The 9,834-nt window shown below is 38.4% G+C and overlaps 1 long non-coding RNA gene across 6 annotated transcripts; it reads left to right on the top strand.

Annotated features, from left to right (window-relative positions):
* The first annotated feature begins 5,809 nt into the window (after positions 1 to 5,809).
* On the top strand, positions 5,810 to 9,297 carry LOC311303723. 6 transcript variants are annotated; one of them, XR_014629811.1, is made up of 4 exons: positions 5,810 to 7,192; positions 7,261 to 7,624; positions 8,447 to 8,543; positions 9,052 to 9,297. It is a non-coding gene; the product is annotated as an uncharacterized lncRNA (long non-coding RNA). The 6 variants fall into 6 exon arrangements; XR_014629812.1 differs by lacking the exon at positions 9,052 to 9,297 and having other exon boundaries at positions 5,810 to 6,091; positions 7,119 to 7,192; positions 8,447 to 8,739; XR_014629813.1 differs by lacking the exon at positions 9,052 to 9,297 and having other exon boundaries at positions 5,810 to 6,091; positions 7,119 to 7,192; positions 7,522 to 7,624; positions 8,447 to 8,738.
* Positions 9,298 to 9,834: the final 537 nt, after the last annotated feature.

Genomic DNA, 9,834 nt, shown 5'->3' with positions numbered 1-9,834 from the left:
TTGGAAGACCCAGCCTCGACCCATCTTCAATGCTCTAACTGAGGGAAGGAGGTTGTTCCCCAAAATCTTGCAATACATGGCCCCGGTCATCCTCTCCTTAATACAGTGCAGTCGCCCTGTCCCATGTGCAGAAAAACACCCCCAAAGCATGATGCTACCACCCCCATGCTTCACAGTTGGGATGGTGTTCTTGGGATGGTACTCATCATTCTTCTTCCTCCAAACACGTTTAGTGGAATTATGACCAAAAAGTTCTATTTTGGTCTCATCTGACCACATGACTTTCTCCCATGACTCCTCTGGATCATCCAAATGGTCATTGGCAAACTTAAGACGGGCCTTGACACGTGTTGGTTTAAGCAGGGGAACCTTCCGTGCCATGCATGATTTCAAACCATGACGTCTTAGTGTATTACCAACAGTAACCTTGGAAACGGTGGTCCCAGCTCTTTTCAGGTCATTGACCAGCTCCTCCCGTGTAGTTCTGGGCTGATTTCTCACCTTTCTTAGGATCATTGAGACCCCACGAGGTGAGATCTTGCATGGAGCCCCAGTCCGAGGGAGATTGACAGTCATGTTTAGCTTCTTCCATTTTCTAATGATTGCTCCAACAGTGGACCTTTTTTCACCAAGCTGCTTGGCAAATTCCCCATAGCCCTTTCCAGCCTTGTGGAGGTGTACAATTTTGTCTCGAGCGTCTTTGGACAGCTCTTTGGTCTTGGCCATGTTAGTAGTTGGATTCTTACTGATTGTATGGGGTGGACAGGTGTCTTTATGCAGCTAACGACCTCAAACAGGTGCATCTAATTTAGGATAATAAATGGAGTGGAGGTGGACATTTTAAAGGCAGACTAACAGGTCTTTGAGGGTCAGAATTCTAGCTGATAGACAGGTGTTCAAATACTTATTTGCAGCTGTATCATACAAATAAATAGTTAAAAAATCATATATTGTGATTTCATGATTTTTCTTTTTAGATTATGTCTCTCACAGTGGACATGCACCTACGATGACAATTTCAGACCCCTCCATGATTTCCAAGTGGGAGAACTTGCAAAATAGCAGAGTGTTCAAATACTTATTTTCCTCACTGTATATACTGTAAAACATTATTTAAAATAACTTTTCTATTTGAATATATTTTAAAATGTAATTTATTCCTGTGGTCAAAGCTGATTTTTCATCATCATTACTCCAGTCTTCAGTGTCACATGATCCATCAGAAATCACTCTAATATGATGATTTAATGCTCAATAAACATTTATTATTATCAATGTGGAAACCGTGATACTCTTCCAATCAAAAGTTTTTGGGGTAAGTAATGTTACAAAAGATTTCTATTTCAAATACTGTTATTTAGAAAGTTCTATTCTTCAAAGAATCCTAAAAAAAAAGTACAGTATCACCGTTTCCCTTAAAATATTAAGCAGCAAAAACTTAATAAGAACCATTATTAATAATAGATGACCAATAATAATCGAGCAGCAAATCAGCATATTAGAATGATTTCTGAAGCATCATGTAACATCGAAGACTGGAGTAATGATGCTGAAAATTCAGCTTTTTAAATTGTAATAATATTTCACCATATTACTGTTTTGTTTTGCAAATGCCTCGCACAGGAAATTAATGAGAAATATTGTGATGTGTTTGTTCCCAGAAGAAAACTCAAGGCTACAATCGAGGCATTTGAGGGTTTCAGAAACATCACTTATTGATATAGAGAATAACTCCCTTTGGAGTGATTTGTACTTTGCAGACCTTATTCATTCTCAAACAGCAACATTGCACTAAAGATATAACAGTAGTCAAATGGTGATGCAGGTATAGTGTTCCTTCACAGTCTGGCTGATATAGGCTGGCAGTCCTGTGCTGATGCATAGTCTTTTGAAATCCATCCTAAACGACTGGAACAAAGAAGGCAGTGGTCAGTGACGTGCTTGGCTTATATAGGGTCTAGTTGGCTGTAGTTTGCAGTCTTTGAGATCCGTCCTAACGTCTGGGATGATGCAGGCAGCGGTCAGTGAAGTGTTCATCACTGTAATGCTTGTGTAGGCTGTAGTTTGCAGTTGTCGCTCAGCAACAGATGAGGTGGGAGTGGGATATGAAGCTGGACCGAATCAAACTCACATCCACGTCTGGCTCCGATCTGTTCTCTAACGCCCACTGTTCACGATCCAATCAATTCTTGATGGATAAAATCAAGTCTCTTGTTGAATATTCTGTTTGGCTTGGAAATACAGCACATTATGAAAGTCAAATGGGTTGCGAATGCCGCTTCATGTTGACTTTAAAGTAGCCGGTTTAAGTTGTCTGCTAAAGTCTTAAGTGTGATTAGGTGAAATCAGTATTGGCATTGCCATCATCCAATCATTTCCTGCGGGCAATGCACCTGCTGTCTGTCATTACAAGTGTATCAGTTCTGCAGCAGTCTTGTGTTCTTTGCTAATCTCACTGATGAGTAAGCGCTGCCATCCTAGTTTCCAAGCTGATGAATTTTGCCCCTCAATTCTCTTTTTGATGTCGAGTGAGGACGATATGCCATGTTGCAGAAAGTATGAAAATCCTGGCAATCCCATTTTATACCTCTTTTCGTAATCCTCCAGATATTAATACTCTCATCCTCTGTTTATGAAATTCATCTCGCAGCTCTCGCACTTGCTCTCTTCTCTTCACGGATGATGTTATTGACAATTTCTATGTGTCTTCCTCATCAGACACATCTGCCAAAATAATTAAACACTTAGTGGTGCAGACACTAAATAAAGCATAAACGCGAATGTTCTCAAAGCAAAACTAAACATAATGACAGATAGGGAGTCTTCTTGCTTTGATGATCGCAAATGAACTATTGCTGGGTTTTAAGTGCTTGCTATTAGGAAGGCATTTCTATTACTGTTGCTCATCTGGTGTTAGGGATTTGGACAAGTCTCTGTCTTTATGTATTGCACTTCAGCGGTTAACTTGATGCATTTGTGTCACACATGAATTATACAAATCTGGCAGCTTTTTGAGGAGAAGGGTGCTATTACATGAATGAATTATGCATTCTGAATTATCATTTAAACCTGATGGACAATAAAATGGCTGAAAGAAAAAAGTACAAAAATAAACAACAAAAAATAAAGCTGAATATAGTAACATGCTAAAGCACTCAGAACACCATAGCAATCATAAAGTAAACTGTACAATTTGAACACCTTAGCATTCGCTTAGTAACAATTTCCTTTTTCTTTTTGGATTCAATTTTATTGTATATAGGTGAATGACATATTTTTGTGTCCAAGTGCATTATTTCCTTTTAAAATAATTTAATAAATTAATGACATGTATCAGTTTATTCAATACAACCTATTTAGTTCATTTTCACTACATTTAAATAATAAACTGTCCGAACAAATGAAAAGACTAAGAAAACTATTTAATTCGGTTTAATTATAAGAAATTCAAAATAAAATACTATGGCATAATTTTATGTTTAAAACCTGTCATATAATTTTATATATATATATATATATATATATATATATAAATATCAGTAGTTTTAAAGCTGTTGAGATAATTGAAAAACTGTTGTCCGGGAATTTGTATATTCTCAAATGGCAGGGTGGCACAACTGCAAACATGAGTTTTTAATTATGAACTGACAAGGTAATAAAGATGATAATGCAACATCCAGAGGAGCCCAACTGATGCTTGTGGCAGTGAAAAGGTTTGTAGAGTTCTCTCAAATACTGGTAAAAATAGCTATAAATTCTTCATTGTGTTTAAAAATTTAACGTAGCTAGCGTAGGCAAAAGCTAATACAGGCAATCCAAGTAGAATTATCTTGGGTTTGACTAAGACCTGGATTTGTTCAGAAGACTCAGCAACCCCTGCTGCTCTCTCTAACAACTTCTCTTTCTCGCACACCCCTCGCCAGTCTAGGAGGGGGGGGGGGGGGGGGGGGGGGGGGGGGGTACAGTTCTTCTCATTTCTCACAATTGGAAATACTCAATTCTCTCTATGCAATAACAACTCGTTTGAATATCATGCCATTACACTTACAACTCCCATTAAGATCCATATTGTAGTCATATATCGCCCCCCAGGTCAACTGGGAAGCTTTGTAGAGGAGCTGGATGTGCTGCTTTCCTCTTTACCTGAGGATGACACCCCACTTCTAGTCTTTGGTGATTTCAACATTCATCTAGGGAAGCCGTATGCAACAGACTTCATTCTCTCTCCTAGCCTCATTCGATCTCAAGCGGCTCATCACCACAGGTACTCACAAATCAGGCAACCAACTGGACCTGGTTTACACACGCAACTGCATCACAGACAACATTTTGGTGAAACCTCTCCACGTTTCAGATCATTTCCTCATTACTTTCAAACTACAACTCTCTACCCGTGCACCACCAACCCCCCTACCACCAGTTACTTTCAGACAAAATCTGCGCTCACTTTCTCCCTCCCATCTTTTCTCTTCCCTCACCCTCATAATTCTCATCTCTGGATGTGAATACTGCAACATATACCTTATGCTCCATTTTAACATCTTCTCTAGATAATATCTGCCCCCTCTCCCTCTAACCCCTGGTTACCTGAGGTTCTTCGTGAACACCGGACTGAACTCAGGGCAGCGGAGAGGAAATGGCGCAAATCAAAAGACACATCTGACCTGAGTATGTATCAATCTCTCCTCTCTTCCTTTTCTGTGGATGTTCATGCCGCAAAATCTTCATATTTCCACAACAAGATTAACAGCGCCTCCAACACACGATCACTTTTCAAGACATTCAACTCTCTCCTCTGTCCACCTCCACCACCACCCACCTCCTCATTAACTGCTGATGATTTTGCTAACTTCTTTACCAACAAAACAACAACTATAAGCAGTCAGTTCTCAGCTCCACACACACAGGAACCCAGACCAACCTCTCCCACTCCCTATTCTTCTCTCCTCCTTCTCTCCACTAACCGAGGAAGAAGTATCTAAACTTCTCCTCTCCAGTCATCCTACCACCTGCCCTCTAGACCCCATCCCCTCACACCTTCTACAAGCCATCTCTCCCACACTTCTTCCAGCACTCACACACATCATCAACTTATCCCTCCATACTGGCATTTTCCCTACTGCATTCAAGCAGGCTAGGGTAACTCCACTGCTTAAAAAAACAACATTAAACACATCACTTGTAGAGAATTACAGAGCTGTCTCTCTCCTACCATTCACTGCGAAAACAATTGAACGAGTTGCTTTCAACCAAGTAACATCCTTCCTGTCTCTGAACAACCAGCTGGATGTCAACCAATCTGGCTTCAAGGAAAGGGCATTCAACCGAGACTGCATTACTGTCGGTCACAGAAGCCCTATGGACCGCAAAAGCTGCTTCCAAATCTTCAGTTCTCATTCTCCTGGATCTGTCTGCTGCCTTCGACACTGTGAATCATCAGATCCTTCTGTCCACCCTCTCATCTCTGGGCATCACAGGTACCCCTTTCCACTGGTTTGAGTCCTATCTCACAGGTAGATCCTTCAAGGTCGCATGGAGAGGCGAGGTATCCAAAGCACATCAACTGACCACAGGGGTTCCCCAGGGTTCAGTTCTTGGACCCCTCCTCTTCTCCATCTACACCACATCACTGGGACACATCATACAGGCACATGGTTTCTCCTACCACTGCTACGCTGATGACACACAGCTCATCCTCTCATTTCAACCAGATGATCCCACAGTAGCTGCACGGATCTCAAGCTGTCTGGCGAACATCTCGGCATGGATGAAGGAACATCACCTGCAGCTCATCCTGCACTGTAAAAAATCCAACTTGCAAATTGTTAACTCAGTTTAAAATTTTAAGTTGAGTGGGCAAATTTTTTACTGCAATGTTGAGTTTACTTATAAAAACTATTTAACTGCAAGTGCACTACTATTTTGTCCAATGAACACAAACAATTAAGTTGAGAAAACTTAATATTTTGATTTCATAGTTCGAACGTTTAACTTCCCGTCATCGCGCATGCGCAGTCTGTCTCGCTGTACGTTACTTGGGGTTTCCTCCTCCAACCACGCTATCGAAGGGACTGGATTTCATCTGATTGCGGTAAGTTTTCTTTAAGCTTTATGAATGAAAATAGGCTATAAATTGCACACATATGTTGATAAAATATAGTATTATGTTAAAAGATATATTTCGTGGTGACGATAAGTTTCTATTGTTAGAGATTATCCACGTAGCACATTGCTACTTAACGTGCTAACGTTACCCAGACTAACGTTAGAGTGAGGAAACATGCTTGAAAAAGAAGGACAAGGACGTGCATGGTGTTTAAAAGATGTTAAAAATGTTAAGCTCAGTAAGTCGTGAATAAAGACTTAAATGCGGTGCTTGCGCTGATTGAGAGACAGAAAGCCGCTTCTCTCGGACTCGGACAGAATCTGAGTGCGAATTCAGCTATCTTTCGTGGCGTATTGCGATTTAATAATGACATACACATACAATTATGTCAATAACAAAAAAACAAAACAAAAAAAGTATTCAAGTAAACACAGTCGGCAATGTCTTAAGTGAACATAACCAATTTGGTGAAACCTAGATGTTTCAGTATTAGATCCATGAGCTCTTAAAGTGACCGCAGTCCGTTCAATTTAATTTCAAGTTTATTTGTCACGTATACAAATTTCAGTTACAATTTGTACATGCTTAGGTTGAGGCTCAGTCATTCTACAGTAGTGCAATATAATTAAATACAATACAATTTAGAGGAAAAATTTAATAATAGAAGCCTATGCAAAACTAATGTGTTATGTTAAAAATATGTATGTTAGCTTTGCATATCAAATAATAGAATGGGTAGTATGTGTGCGGTATGTTTTAAAGTGAATAGGATAAAAATATTGTGTATCCTTAAATATTAGGCTAAATCCTTAATGTTAATCAATTAACAAAAGACAAAATCATTGTAAATACAGTGAAACCTATGCATTGATTCTTTTTCACATTTGATTATTCATTTTCTGTATTATTTTTGCTACATGTTAAATTAACTACTAACTGTAACTGATTTTTTTGTTGTTGTTTTGTTTAATAAAATTATGTATCTTTGTTCTGTTGTATTTGTCCTTTTTAGACTAAAGAACATCAGTACAGTGACAAGATCCTTGGATGTGCTAAAACAGTGGCCTTTATTTTTTAAAAGATCAGGTGAGTTGAACTGAATTTACTTACTGTTTCTTACTGTTTCAACAATGTTTTTTTTTTTTTTTTTTTAGGGTCTCTGCTCTCTGCTGAGTATTACAGTATCACACAAACTGATCCGAAGAGCACCTTTTTCTCTTAGTTAAATGAATACACATCTAGTTGTACAGAGCAAGTGGTGGAGATGAAGATCCTCACTTGATCATCAAGTAATTATTTTGCATGTGATCATATCTCTCTGGTTAAAGGCTGAATGGTGCCATCTCTTTTTCAAGGTAATTCCCATGCTTCACTTTGTATATAACTTGTTCCGTATTTGTTTTTCTGTCTTTCAGACACAGAAACTCCAATGTGCTTCCTCAAAGAAAGTCTACAACTCTTAAAGGTCTGCCTTTGTTTATGAGGGAAAAGTCTGGAAACATCCTGAAGACTTGCCTGGTAAGAAGATCATCAGCATATACACTCACACCTGATATATTTCACCTATTTACCAGATGCTGTTAAGAGATAGGTTTTGTGTGATATACAAAACTTATCATCAACAGACAAAGTCATGGTAAAAATTACTTTATTAAATAATTGTAGTTGAAACTTTCTCAGTGATCAGTTTGACTTCATCTGATAGCACAAATTCAACAAGCTGTTATTTTACCAAAGCAAAGACAGTGGAAAATTACTGCTTCACAACACTGTCCGGAGACATTCCCTCTGATATCTAACCTGTTAAAACAATACAGTGCACAATCATAAGGTTAAACAGTAATGTAGCAATAGCAGAGTAAATAAAATTAATATAATATGAAAGAATATGAATATAGGAGATATAAACAAGAAAAGGCAGCATGAAAGTAATCCATGTGACTCTAGTGATTTAAACCAATCTTCACTGATGCAATATGACCAGTTTTGGGTGATGAACAGAATGTGTGCCTTAATACATGTACGATTTTGGGTGACCTAAAATAACTAAACTAAAACTAAAAAAAGCATTAAATCAGAATGGCCGTGGATTCTGCTGTGGACGAATGCCACAGGCAATCACATCAATGCTGATATGGCATTGTTTGGAGTTGGGAAAATGTTTTCCGTTTATCAGTTTTAGCTCTATGGCTGAATTTGAACATGCTTAAAAAACATGACCACCTTTACTTTTCAAGTGAAATTACATGAGCATACCTTTAGGAACACTCTGTGGTCTAACATAATTCAATACAATAAAAAAATGACCCTAATTTTATGCTGATTTATTTTCTACTGCAGGACACAGAGCCAGAAGACATTCACAAGGGGAGAAGATGAGGACCTTAACTATCGTTGAAGATGATGTTGCCACTATCCACTCAAACCCAAATATAAGGTGCCTCTCTGTAGTACTATAAGAGCAGTTTGGGCCAGATAATGTGCAAGACCTTTGCCACAGTTGTTACTCTCCTCTTTGGCTTGATTTATGGCCCCAATGTTAACTATTCTAAAGCATTAAAATACACCAGTAGTAACTGGTTAAGAAAAAAATTGTTTAGTTTGTTTAGAAAAATTTTTTTTTATTTATCTTGACCTAAAGTGCTCCGCAAGGCTGAATTTTTTTTTTTTTTGCATAGTCCTTCAAAAGATTGTCCAAGTAGCTGCAATCCATATGGATAATTGTAAGGTTGAGCATTTATTTATTCCAGTTTGTACTCTAATTTTGTGCATAGTGTTTTTTTTTTTTTTTTTTTTTAATAAATCTTGAAGAGTGGAATAGAACTTCATCACCTTAAAATATGTGTACCTAATGCAAATAGAAAATGTGTTGTTTTGCAGAATATTTGTCAATAAATAAGTTCTGTAATGATAGCAATGTCTTTTGTATTGTGTTGTATTTACAGTATGGTTTACTCCCTGCATTTGGATTCTTAATGTGAAGGCTGTACAAGTATCTGGGTGAGATATTTGAAAAAGTTGAATCAACTTAAAAAAGTAAAAAAGTTGAATCAACTTAAAAAAGTTAAAAATTGAATCAACTTAAAAAAGTGAAGCAACCAGCTGCAAAGCTTTTTTGAGTTTACTGAACTTCAGGACCTCTGTAGTTGTGCTTACTCGTTTCTTTGAGTTGGACTGGTAGTTGGATGAACTTCAACCACTGAAGTTGAGTAAACTCAAAAATGCTTTGCAGCTGGTTGCTTCACTTTTTTAAGTTTACTCAACTTTTTATTTTTTACAGTGTGGCAAAGACTGAGCTTCTCGTCCTCCCTGCCAATCCGTCTCTACAGCACGACTTCACCATCCAGCTAGATTCATCATCAATCACCCCATCAAGGTCGGTCAGAAATCTTGGAGTAATCTTTGATGACCAGCTGACCTTCACAGACCACATTTCAAAGACATCTCGATCATGCAGGTTTGCTCTGCACAACATCAGGAAGATCAGGCCTTTCCTAACTTTTCCTAACACAACTTCTCGTCTAGGCCAACTTCTCGTTCATATCTAGGCTTGACTACTGCAATGCTCTTCTGGCTGGACTTCCATCATGTGCAACTAAACCTCTACAAATGATTCAGAACGATGCAGCTCATCTCGTCTTCAACGAGCCCAAAAGGGCCCACGTCACTCCTCTGTTCATCTCACTGCACTGGCTACCACTCGCTGCTCGCATCAAGTTCAAGGCATT

This window comes from Rutilus rutilus (genome assembly GCF_951802725.1).
Source record: "Rutilus rutilus genome assembly, chromosome: 14".
NCBI classification, from domain to species: Eukaryota; Metazoa; Chordata; class Actinopteri; order Cypriniformes; family Leuciscidae; genus Rutilus; species Rutilus rutilus.
Note: the sequence above shows the minus strand (reverse complement) of the source record. Positions and strands in the feature narration are given on the sequence as shown.